We start from the raw sequence: 12,558 nt of genomic DNA, 5'->3' as shown, positions 1-12,558 counted from the left end.
ATTTGTCCGTATTGCCAGTGGGGTCCTTAAGGAAATAAAAATGAAATGAAATGAAAAGTACAGTTCATGAAGACAGTGTTTTTCTGTTACTAGTCGTGCAATCTTTTTCGAATAGGTTTTTGTCGTGTCTGCGTGTCATCGAATGACGGGCATTTTCCATATCCATGGTTTGCGGCGCTGATAACATCAAGCAGTTATTGGCCATCCGTAGCGCTGCATTTGGTCGCATCGTACTGCTTTTTTGCAAACTTCCGAGCTTACACCCTCCTATATTGTTTCTACGCAGCGCTGAGGTCTGCCAAAGAGAAATTTCTGAATTCGAAAATTTAACTCCCATGTAGCCCACAGGATGGGTCCGTGAGACTTATCGTCGTGTTTTGGAACAGTGGCGAAAAATACCAAAATAAATATTATGAATAATTATTCTCGACACAGACTGCAGAATAGCCTTGTTTCAGCTTCGTTTACTTTTGTTTGCGTGACCGCGATTGCGAGAGCAATCGTACAACTGTTTAAGGTTGGAATAGCTGAAATTTTGTACGCATTTGTATCGAGGTTGGGACACACGCTGCACAGTATGGCGGGCCACACTGCTGAACTTTAACATTCTTGTCTTCAGGGCTGCTATATTAATCTTCCCAAACAGTGCCATGTACGTTTCTTGGTGTAACAAAACTTTTTGGGGACTTGTTAGATTTCTACTCACTTACACATCATCGCATGCTTGCAGGGTGGTTACACGAAGTGACGTGCACTCTGCAACTGTCTGTGACGAACGAAACGCTTGCGCCGACTTAATTGCTCGTTCGCACGGGGTCGTATTTTTCACTGCGTAACAGCGAAACCTTTTCTCAGTGAACTGTTTTTTTCACGTGCTCGTTGTAGTAACCGTGTCGCCTAAACTTCACCACGTGTGCTGTTGGCGTTTTGTTTGCGTAGCCGCGATTGCCAAAGTATTCGTAAAAAGGTGTACGTTCGGAATAACAGAATTTTGTTGGCGTTTGTATCCCGATTTGATATTGTGCTGCCTGTGAATAACCGGTCGCGCTGCTGAATTTAACCACATGTGTATTTAACGCTGGTATGGCTTCTGGCTAAGAGTGTCGTGCACCTTGTCGTAATGACGAAAACTATGCGCGACTTGTAAGACCTGCTTATTTAAACGTGAACGAATGCATGTTAGTATGGTGTTAAGGATGTGACCTTCACGTCTCCGCTCTGAAATGACGAAAGGTGTGCGCTCAATAGCTCGTTCTCAACTTGTCGAACTTTATTTTTATTATTACAATTTGTCAGAGTTGACTCTGTCACTCACTCGTTGTGATTAACCATGTCGCTTAAGCGTCGTCTGCCTTTGTCGTTTTGTTCGCGTAACGATCGCGATAACAATCGTAACAACTGTAACGATGGATTAACTTATTCTCCTTTATTTTTTTATTTGAATACTCTGAATGTCATGTGGGGCGTTACGAAGAGGAGGGGGACGATATACAAAAAGTGTAAATTGTGGTTTCGCAGCATGATGCAACAGCTTGTCGCTAGAATAGCAGCTTGTTGGTTTTCTATCCTGGTGTTAACAGCGCAAAACATAGACCTGACACGAGACGAGAAGGCGACACCACAAGCGCTGTCCTTGTCGCTGTCCTTCTTATGAAGGAATAAGCATGCAGGTTTTGTACGTGACCATGTAACGTGGAATACAGACGCAGACATCTCTATCATGACCGGAGCCCTGGCTGCACGTGATGGTTAAATGGCTGGCCGCACTGCTTAACTTTACCACGCTTGTATTTACGGCTGTTGTATTCGTGCCAAACAGTATCATGCACATTTCTCGAAATAGGGAAACTTCTGGAGGACTTGTTGGGCTGCTGTCTCTTTACGTGTGGTCGCATGAATGCTATTTTGATAGTAATAAGGACAAGCTTTAGACTCAGCTTCCTGTAATGATTAAAATAGTTGCGCTACTTTGAATATAGCTCCTTCGCACGTGGGTGTATCGTTTATTGATAGTAATGGGAACGTTTGTCGATATTTGTTGACTGCTAAGCTTGTCTCACGCGCCCGCCCTCACTGATTAGCTGTGTTCCTTGAAATCTTTCTGCCGTTTGAGTTTTCTTTGCGTATCCGCGATTGCAAGAGTGACTGTAAAATGGCGTATGGCTGAAATAACTAAACATTTGTGGGAATTCTTATCGCGATCGCAGCACTTGTTGCATGTGATGATTGTCCGGCGGCGCTACTGAACTGTCTCGCGTGTTATATTGACCGCATATAAGTACGGGGACAATAGAAGAGAGCAGAAGAACAGGCTTGTACGCTTTTGTGTTCTCTTCCGCTGCCCCCGTCTTCATTTGCGCTCAATATGATACGCAGTAAACACCAACTAGGTCAAACTGAAGTTCTGAATTTTTCCACGCCTTTCTGTCACACAATGCGATAGACGGTCGTTTCTGGGAATAACGAAAACTTGTGAAAAACTGCATATTTACACGTTGTTGGGTGCATGCCAGTATGATTGTGAGGTCAAGCTATTACGTCTCAGCTGAATGTTACAATCGAAATGTTTACGCTACCTAATAGAGTATTGATCGTTCGCACGCTGTTATATATTTATTAATGGGGAGCGTTTGCCTGTTGACCATTAATTCAGTTTCTGTCACACGACTTCGCTAGTTAAGCGTGTCGCTTAAGCTTTGTCTGCTGTTTGAGTTTCCTTTGCGTCACCGTGCGATTGCGACATCAATCTTAAAACAACGTAAGATTGATATAACTAAACTTTTGTAAGCACGTGTATCGCGATCCGAGCACTTTCTGCACGTGATGGTTGGGGGGCCAAGCTGCAGAATTCTGACGTTATATCTAGGCCGGTGTATTGCTCGTATCAAAGAATGCCGTACACTTGCTTTTCTGTAAACAAAATTTTTCGGTGATTATGAAAATGCTGCTTATTTACACTTTCTCGTGAACATGCTAGTATGATGGTGAGGTCGAGCTTACGTCTCAGCTGTCTTTAACGATCGAAACATTTACGCTCATTAGATTATTGCTGCTTCTAAGTTGAGGCATCTTTGTTGTTGGAGTCCCAGCGACGGCTCCCGCATTTCGATGGGGGCCAAATGCGAAAACCACGTGTACTTAGATTTAGGTACACGTTAGGTGCCCTAGGTGGTCCAAATTGTTCTGCAGTCCTACACTATGGCGTGTCTCATAATCAGATCGTGTTTTCGGCACATAAAACCGAATAATAAATTTTGTTAGCAATGAAGAACGTCTGTCCCTGTTGACTGTCATTTAAATTTCTGTCATATCATTTACGGTGTCGTCGAAGTTTCGTCTGCTGTTTGAGATTGCGGAATTGTGATTGCATGAGAAACGTAAAACTAGGGAATGGTCGAATAACGGCAATATTGTACGCATTTTTATTTCATTGGCAGCACCTCTCACATAGGGCGGCTCAACAACCGTGCTGCTCCAGTTTTCTTTCCTCTCGCATTTTCTATCATTTGGGCCAGTGTATGTGCTGACATGTGTGCGCAGTGCGCTGGACAAGTTTGCGAGACTCTTGCATCACCATATTGCCATTGAATTAGTGAAGCTGTTTGTCGACATTCGCCTGATTGTTTTACTATTATTGCGGAAGAAATGGTAGGGACACTCCTGACCAAATTCCGTTTATGCGAACGTGTGCCGTGGTGAATTGTAGATTCGTGAGTGGCTGTTCCCGCGCAGCCGTAGTGCCGAAGGTTGCATAAACCTCGCTATGGAAACGCATTGCGGCTGGAAGCAAGAACAAGCGATCGCTTGTCGCTGCCGCCCCGCTTCATCACGCTAGCGTTCCTACAGCGTTTTTACCGTCAGTGAGATGTGCTCATGTTTGGTTTTGCGCACGACACCATGTTCGTTAATTTAACAAAGAAGCGAATGTTTACTGTAATCTCAACTGGCGATAACACGTACCGATGCTTAATTACAGCTGTCTGGTAATTTCCTGTCGCAATCACTGCTTCGCTTTTCGGGCGAAATTGCTGCATTTTTTTGCTGTTATGAGCGCGTTCGACAAAGATACGCGGACGTATAGACTAGGAGAATTCATTCCTTTTATCTTTGCACAGAGTTAAAATTATTACAACTTCTTTTCTGATGAATGTAGCTCTGTAAGTTTGTATAAAGCCACAAGGAAGCAATGTTGCTGTCGGAATCAGCAGATTGCTGTTAAAAGTGCAGACTGTTAGCATGCACATAGTGGATAGTAATTTTCATACAAATTTCTGACACTTTTCTGTTCTATGCGTTACAGGTATGCTGTGTTCCTGCAATCAGCCTGGTGTCATTTGGTTCGACATCATTCTTCGTTCTTCGTCAGCACAAGAAGACTCCCACAGAAATCTGCTAACTTTCTTGGTACCTCTGATATTACCAGGGCATTTTTGTACTTTCGACTGCTGGAACTGATCCTGCAGATGACTAGTAAATTGTGTAGCGTTCCCGCGATCTCTTCTGCATGTGCAACCATGGATGAAAGGCTGCACCCAGCGTGTGGCAACTTCCTTATGGGCCGACGTACCTTTAAATTCTGGGTTAATTTTGGTCTCTGACACTGTTCAAGCAAGTCCACAGAAATGCCCGGCTAAATCTCTTAGTACATGTGAACTGCAATGTAACTGTCTGCTACTGCTGAAGCCAGCCTGTCTTTTCAGAAGTATTTGTGTCTGCTACCATGGAAGAGCAGCCACGTTCTGCCTCCAGTAATTTCCATCGAGGCTGTCCAATGCCATCAATTTTCAGGAGAAACTTGTTTTTGTGTGACCGCTGAAGCAAGTCCACACAAATTCCCTGTTAACTTTTGGTACAGGTGAACTCGTGCAATGCATTTTTGCGTCTATGGCTGCCGAAACGAGCATACTGCAGGCCTTTAGTTAATTGTGTAGTCGCCAAGTCACCTGTGACGGCTTCAGAAATATTTGGTTGCGACCATGGAAAGTTCGCATTCCGCTTATGTTTACTTACTTAGAGGCCTTCGAGCCTGTGAATACTTCAGGAGAATTTGTATCTGTGTCCATTCAAGTACAGCAAGTATCCTGTAACTTCTAAGTACCTGTGAAATCAGTTTGGATTTGTGCTGAAGCAAGCATCTTGTAACTGCTTTTGTAGCTCTGAAGTCTCCAGTAATGTTCGTGTCTTCAACCGCTTGAGTTATCTTTAGGTAATTATATAATTGCCCAGTGTATCTATCAGGTCTTTAGCTAGTAATTTTACTGTCTGCCACCACTGGAGCCGACCAGCAGAAAGTATGGAGTAGCCTTCCTTCATGGCTAAAACGCCCGGGAATTCTGCAGCACGTATTACATTTAGGTGCTGCGACCGCTGAAGTGAGTCAGCCTGCAGAAGGCCTCCTACTAACATCCTTTGTACCCCATCCTTGCTTTTACAATTCTTTTACTGGCAGAGGTGCATCTATAAAATTTTAGCTCAACTGCAGTGGTCTCGTCATTACACGAAGGTGTCAAGGTTTGCTCTGATAACTTTTCCAGAATTTGTTGTGTATACGGAGTACATTTGTTACATAAATGGATGATCATACAGCAGCTGTTTTTCTATGTATGACCACTGAACTAGTCTCATGTAATTTGGGTAATACCTATAGTAGTTGGGACGTCTATAGGATAACTGGTGTTAGTGTGCGTAACTACTAAATATGACCTAGACCAAGGCTCTGGTAACCTAAAGTGGCTAACATTTCTGAACTGTTTAGCAAATTTTGCTTTGATGTGCCAACGACTACGAAAGTGAGCCCACAGCAAGCCCCCTGGTAACTTCCGGAGTGGCCCCACTGCGAATTCTGAAATTCTTTTGCGACCTAAAGTACACTTGTAAGCAGTTTCATTCATGCACACTTTTACTAACCATTATTCAACATAAATAACACCTAATGGCTGACCTTGTGTGATGAAATTATTAAATTTTAATTGTTTGCACTGATCCGCCTAACGCAAGACGGCTGAGTGCATTTGAGAGTTGAAGTTGTGATCTTCCTGCAACTGCTTTATTCAAACAAATGCTGCATTTTTAATGACATTCTCAAAGGTTTCAGCAGCCTACAGAACTTTGTTCTGTAGCTTCGTTCCTGTTAGCCCCAAAAAGCACAGTGTGCATGTCTATATGTTTAAATTTAATGCACTTTTATGAAGTTTTCTGCAATGTGTTAGGTTACCATATAAGGGAATTATGTGGCCAATGCTTAGCTGCACCGCATCCTTCTTCTGCATGATTTGAGATGCGGTAGGTTGTATTCCTGGCCTGTCTCCTTGTACTTAAGCTTCTATATGACAAAACTGTTTGGTCGCGTTATCGGATCGCTGGGATGGATCTTCAAGAGTCATGCAATTCCTTTTCATCGTTGCCCCACAGGCCAACACAAAACCAGGTCATGCTTTCTTAATAGCATGTATATTGCAGTAAACGTGCTGCTAGGCCACATTATCAGGAACGTCCCTATTATGTTCATTTATAATCAGAATGCACGTCCTGTAGATATTCTAAATCCACAAATTGATGTTCCACTAATTTATTACCTTTTTATTTCATTTATTAAGCACAAGTGGTTTCTCCTATGCTGTCCTTAGTTTCAGTGTTTGCTGGCTTCTTATTCTTTGGACGATAGGTAACACAAAATGCTCCGGAAACGTCCTACATCCTGACAAAAATGTCCTTAGGACGTACTCAGGATTATGCAGTAAGAATAATTCATATTTAGACATCTTTTGGACGTCCTAATATCCCATTAGGACGTTCGTGGGACATTTCTATGAACGTCAATTTGTTTGCATGAGACGATCCCATGGACTTGCAAGAATGATCCACAGGCTCCTTACATATGTCCTAGGGACGTTCGAATGTCCCGCTTTAGAATTATGCACAACATCTGTAGGACATTGGTGGTCCAATGGGTATGGGGTACGTGGTGGTGCCGCGAAACCGTCCAAATTATCGGGCATACGGAGAGTCCGTCGCTGACTGTACACTGGCAACTCCTCCAATTGATGACATCGAAACTTTTATCTCGGCTCATTGGGCATATCGTGTCATTAGCAGCCACGAGGGCTCTTTGTACGTGGCTTCCACGTACAGGTACCTCCGGCACCGCGCACACCACAGTCTGCACCTGAGGGGACAGCTCCCGCAAGTCGTCTCCCTCCTTCGCCAGGCTCTGGGCTAGTTCCGCTCCTGTTCTGTACAGGACGTCATTTAGCCCGCCTGCCACTAAGACAACGTTGCGTCTGTGGGCATTTTCCGCGAGCATTGGTTTTGCTCACTTCATGACAGCGCCCAATGTACGTCCTGGAACTGTCCCTGCCGCTACTCTTGTATCACTTTTCACCCTACCCGCAATTGCCTATGAACACCCAACCAGACTTGAGTCGCTGAAGATAATCACCCTTTCGCTCTCTGCTACTGCCGAGGCCTCTCCCTGCTTCCCTTTGCCATACTTTTCTGTGTAATTTGGATCATTTGGGCTTGACAAGGGGCATTGACTCCTGTGTTCCTGCTTTCCCGTTGTAGTGTCATCAAGGTAGGTGCAACTCTTTCTTGTTACTCCCTCCACACGTTGCGCGCATTCCACGTGCTTTGCCTATGCTCCCTCTTCTGTCACGTCGGGAGACTGTTCCACTGTCACAACCATTCTTGTTCACAATGGCGGCCCTGTTCAACTTTTCCTCAGCTCGCTGAAATATTTTTTCAACTGCCTTCTGTGCATGTCCCTCCATGGGCCCTATAACGTAAAACTATTCCAATATATTTCTATTCCAATCTCCTGACGTCAAATTTGCGTATCCGCCAACGCAAGCACCGGGCGGTCACCCGCAGGGTTATCTGAACAGACCAATCAAACGCTCTCCTCGTTCATAGGAGGTCAATTTTGTTTGCTTGAAAAGCGAATAACATTCCCTACACTGAGCGGCCTGTCGTATCTAATTGGCTGACAAGAGGCAAGGAGAACGCTCAAGTGGAGAGGGATTCGATGGGGCCGAGCCACTGCACTGAAAGTCGATAACCGGACGAAGAGGGTGGTGCCGGTGTCTACGATTGGTCGGCTTTTTCTTACTTAGCTTGCGGTGGCTGGTCGAAAATCGCGGTGGCATGCAACGGAAGCTCAAGAATGACGCTAAAACGGACCCTCAGCAAAGAAGAGTTGGCAGAATGAGGGGGTAAACGTGCCGAAAGTACTCGAAAACGTTACACGGCCACGCAAAAAGTTATATTACACGCAAATACACCCATGCTCTCCGGCAGGTGCGAGTAGCCAGCGTCTGAGCGATCGGCGGCAGCTATCTTCTATTCCTTTCGGAACGGGGCAGCCTGCGGCTATTCCGAAGAAAATGCAGTTTTGTTCGGCATAATAATGCATCTTTATCGCCTACACGTCACTTTGACGCGTGAGTTCTTGCGGTTTTGTGGCGTCGCGTGACAGGCAGGTGAAGTGGGTGCAGCCCGAAAACTTTTTACCAATAGCCGAGGGCTAATGGCGAAAAGGAGTCGAATCAGAAATAACTGTTTTTCTTTTTTCTCTCAAATCATGCATAATCAGTGTGTACACATCATATCAGATAGGGACGTATCACGGTTTTCGTGACGTCGCGTGACAGACAGGTGAAGTGGGGGTGGTCGAAAAACGTTTTTGACCAATCGTGGAGGGCTGATAGCAGAATTGGAATAGAAAAGTTTGGAATAGTTTTACGTTATAGCAACCCATGTCTAGCTACTTTTTGAGCTCTTTGACCTGTTTGAAAAGCTCATCGCATAAATCTTCCATTTTCATTAGCCTAGCATCGACATCGAAGCTTCTGCGAATTGGCTAAATTTCCTCTCCATTCTCATCCGTCCCCTCGTCTACCTTGAAGGACCCTCCGCACACTGCACGCTTTACTGTCGTACTTGCCATGTCTTGCACTTGGTTCTTCTAATACAAACACCGAAGCTTTCAGAGCACGTGCCTTCTAACCAGACCGACACGCACAGAGTTTAAATCATTAAAATGCTGCAAAGTAATTATCTGCAATGATTGAGAAGTATTAAAGGCCGCACAAACTTAAGGTAAGACACGTGTTCACACGATTTCACACGTGTTCAAGAACGCGGCTGCGCTCTTAATCTCTTGCCAAAGCTACATTCCGGATATCAATGCACACACACTACAACCACTAATAGCTAATAGTCTTGCGACTTCTAAAGTACTTTTTAAAATCTATAAACACTTAACGTCCCACACGGTTGCATGTGCTAAAACACGTGGCGCGAAAGACGCTGTGAATATCCTGCAAAACTAATTATACACGATACCCCCCCCCCCCCCCATAGCCGCGCACTCGAAAAAGAAAAAGGAAACTAGCTAACACTACTTAAAGGGTAAAAAAATCAGGAAATCAGAAACACAAGCAAGCTCAAAGCATCAACAAAAACTAATATTTTAGTCACTGCCACGGAGCTCTCAAAAACAACATCCGTCCGCCACAAACCTCACCGAAACTTGGGAAGGATGGATGGATGGATGGATGGATGGATGGATGGATGGATGGATGGATGGATGGATGGATGGATGGATGGAAGGATACATGGATGGATGAATGCTATGAGTTGAGTACTGCTGAGAATTGCTAAGGTGAACTGCCCGACCAATCTCTTGTTATTTAATTGGCTAATGTCCTACATATGTTAGAAACGAAAAAAAGATCAAAACACGATGAATTCTCATAAGCAATGTTTCTGTACCCCTATTGTGAACCTTGTTTTTGTACGCCTCCGTTGTTTGTCGTTTCGCTAATTTTCTTCCACCAATCGTCCGATCGCCTCTTACTAATCTTTATTGCGGGCATTTTTACTTTCACTCCGCACTCGCTGAACTCAAGGCTTCAACGAGGCCAGTCATTCATAAATCGACCGCTGTGCAGATAACATCACGTTCTAATGCAACATGCTCCATCGTGTCTCTAGCTTTACCGCAGCAAGCACATGCTTCTTCCTTGATATATCTCGCTTTGTAAGTGCGTGTTCTAAAGAATCATGATCTGGTTTCGAAAAGGAATGAGCTTCCCTCCGAGTTATCATAAATAATCTCTTTCCTGATTTCGTTTTTTTTTCCTCTTAAGAAGTTACTCATGTCAGGTTTTTTTCCATTACCACCACCCATGAGATCATCTCAGCCTGACTTTCCGCTTCGCTTAACGTTCTTCTTTGGTGTGCTGCTCACAATGCATGCCTCATACTTGCTGGTAGGCTTCCTAGTTCTTTTCGTCCACTGGAAACCAATGTTATTCCTATACGATTACCTGAACACTTTTTTCCCAGCCCATTTACCTTCTTTTATATTCCTTGGTAGTTCTTCCTAATTAATTTCTGTGTGAGCTTCCCTCACTTCAAAACTTTTCCAACCCATATCATCCTGCATCGTCAAAGCGCGCCTCTAGGGCTCACTCCTGCCTGCTTGCAGCTATTTTATAGGAGAACGTCCTTTTCCGCGAATAAATAATCATACAAGCCAGCTTTCAAATTATTCTAATGTAATTAGGCTCTACGTGCTTAGCCCTACATCTCAAGCAAGCGATACCGTTATACCGTCCAAAATGTGTTAAAAAGAGAGGGCGAAGTTTCAAGTATTGAAGGCTATGGAAACATTTCTGCTTTACAATTTCTGCAGTATTTTATCCAAGCAAGATGATCTTGCCTGTTTCTATGACCGCGCGTGGAACGGATATTTTAATAGGCACTGAGAGATGGCTGAGTAGTGACGTACGCGACTCTGTATTGACTATTCATTCTAATTTGAACATATGCATAAAAGACAGACATACAGCACAATTTGGTGTTCTTGTGGTTGTTGCAAAATCAATTCATTCTTAAAGTGTGCTTGTTCTATTATCTTCCATTAAATCTGTCGGGGTCAGTGTACGCCCCTGTCCATCACATTCCTCCGTTCTTATCGGTGTTCCCCGCTATTGCTCTACAGTCCTCGATTCTAATTCTATTACATACTTGACCTCTGAAATAGAACTCTTTGGAAACAGGTTTCCTCGCGTCCCTGTAATTTTAACAGGAGACCTTAACTACCCTGGAATCGATTGGCGCAATAATTCCGTTTTCAGCTCTAGCTCGAACAAACAGGAATGTCACAATTTTCTTTACACTCTGAACCTGTTCTCATTACATCAGACCGTGAAAGAACCCACACGCGGCACCGCCATTCTTGATCTTTTTTGTACCACCCATCCAGACGCTATTTCTGCTAATGTTCTAGAAGATATGAGCGATCACAAGTAAATACACACTATGAATTTAGCACTAATTTCCACAAGAAAGTAATCCAGCGAAAATATGTCTATGACTATTCTAAAGCAAATATCTCCGGAATCAGTACATTCCTTAACAATTCCTTGTCACCATTAGAACATGACTTTAGAGGCAATTTTGTTGAATAAAAGTGGCCACTATTTAGGCGCATGATTTTGCGCGCAAGGAATAAGTTTATCGCAAAACTTTGGATTTCTACCAACCTGAAAAGCCCTTGGTTTACCCGGCATTTTTGAAACGCTTAATAGGAAGAAAGAACGCGCTTGCCGCACTGCTATGTATACTTACAAGGTTGATGCCAGGGTTAAGTATACAGATATTGCACATCTTTGTAAAGCTGAAATAAAAACGTCGAAGGATAGATTATTTAATACCTCACTACCAGGAATTCTATAAACTAATCCCAAGCACTTCTAGAAAACAGTTAACCCTGGAAAGCCTAGAGCTTAGCCAAACTTACAGGACGCAGGCCAGCAGCTTTCCCCCGTCAAGACCGCTAAGCAACTTAAGTCATTTGCCAGCGTATTTACTGCTGAAAGGAACATGCCCCCATCATGTATCCTGCATCATTATCAGTGTGTTATTATACCGAATGTGAGTGTGACTCCGGAAGGAGCTTTAAAAGCATACACCGTCTGCCTAATAAATGGAGTCCTCGTCCTGACAGTACATGCTCCCAATTACTAAAAATTTCTGCTCCCCCCTCATCCGCGTTTCTGGGCATCTTTTCAGCAGTCTATAGATAACGGTATCCTGTCATACGACTGGAAACTCGCGCACGTCATTCCCACATACAAATGCGGCAATCGCGACGAATGCGGTAACCACAGACCGATATCATGAACCTCAATACCATGTAAAACCTTTGAGCACATTTTTTACAGTAACATTCTGCAACACATAGTGAATAACAATCTGCTTTTTCCGAACCAGCATGGCTTTAAGCGAGGGAAATCCTGTGAAACGCAGCTTTTCCAACTCATCATTGATATCCACTTCGTTATTTACTAATTAGGCCCAATTGGTGCTGTGTTCATTAATTTTTCTAAAGCATTCCGCCAGGTTCCTCATCACCGCGCAGATGCAAAACTCCAAACCGTTATTCTTAATGCAAGCATCTTAAGTTGGAGTCATAATTTTTTAACCGATAGGTTACAGGCTGTCCTTCTTGATGACATTGTTTCTTCACCTACTGCTGTTAAATCTGAAGTT

Source organism: Dermacentor andersoni, chromosome 8 (assembly GCF_023375885.2).
Source record: "Dermacentor andersoni chromosome 8, qqDerAnde1_hic_scaffold, whole genome shotgun sequence".
Lineage (NCBI taxonomy): Eukaryota > Metazoa > Arthropoda > Arachnida > Ixodida > Ixodidae > Dermacentor > Dermacentor andersoni.
This window is presented reverse-complemented; position numbering follows the sequence as displayed.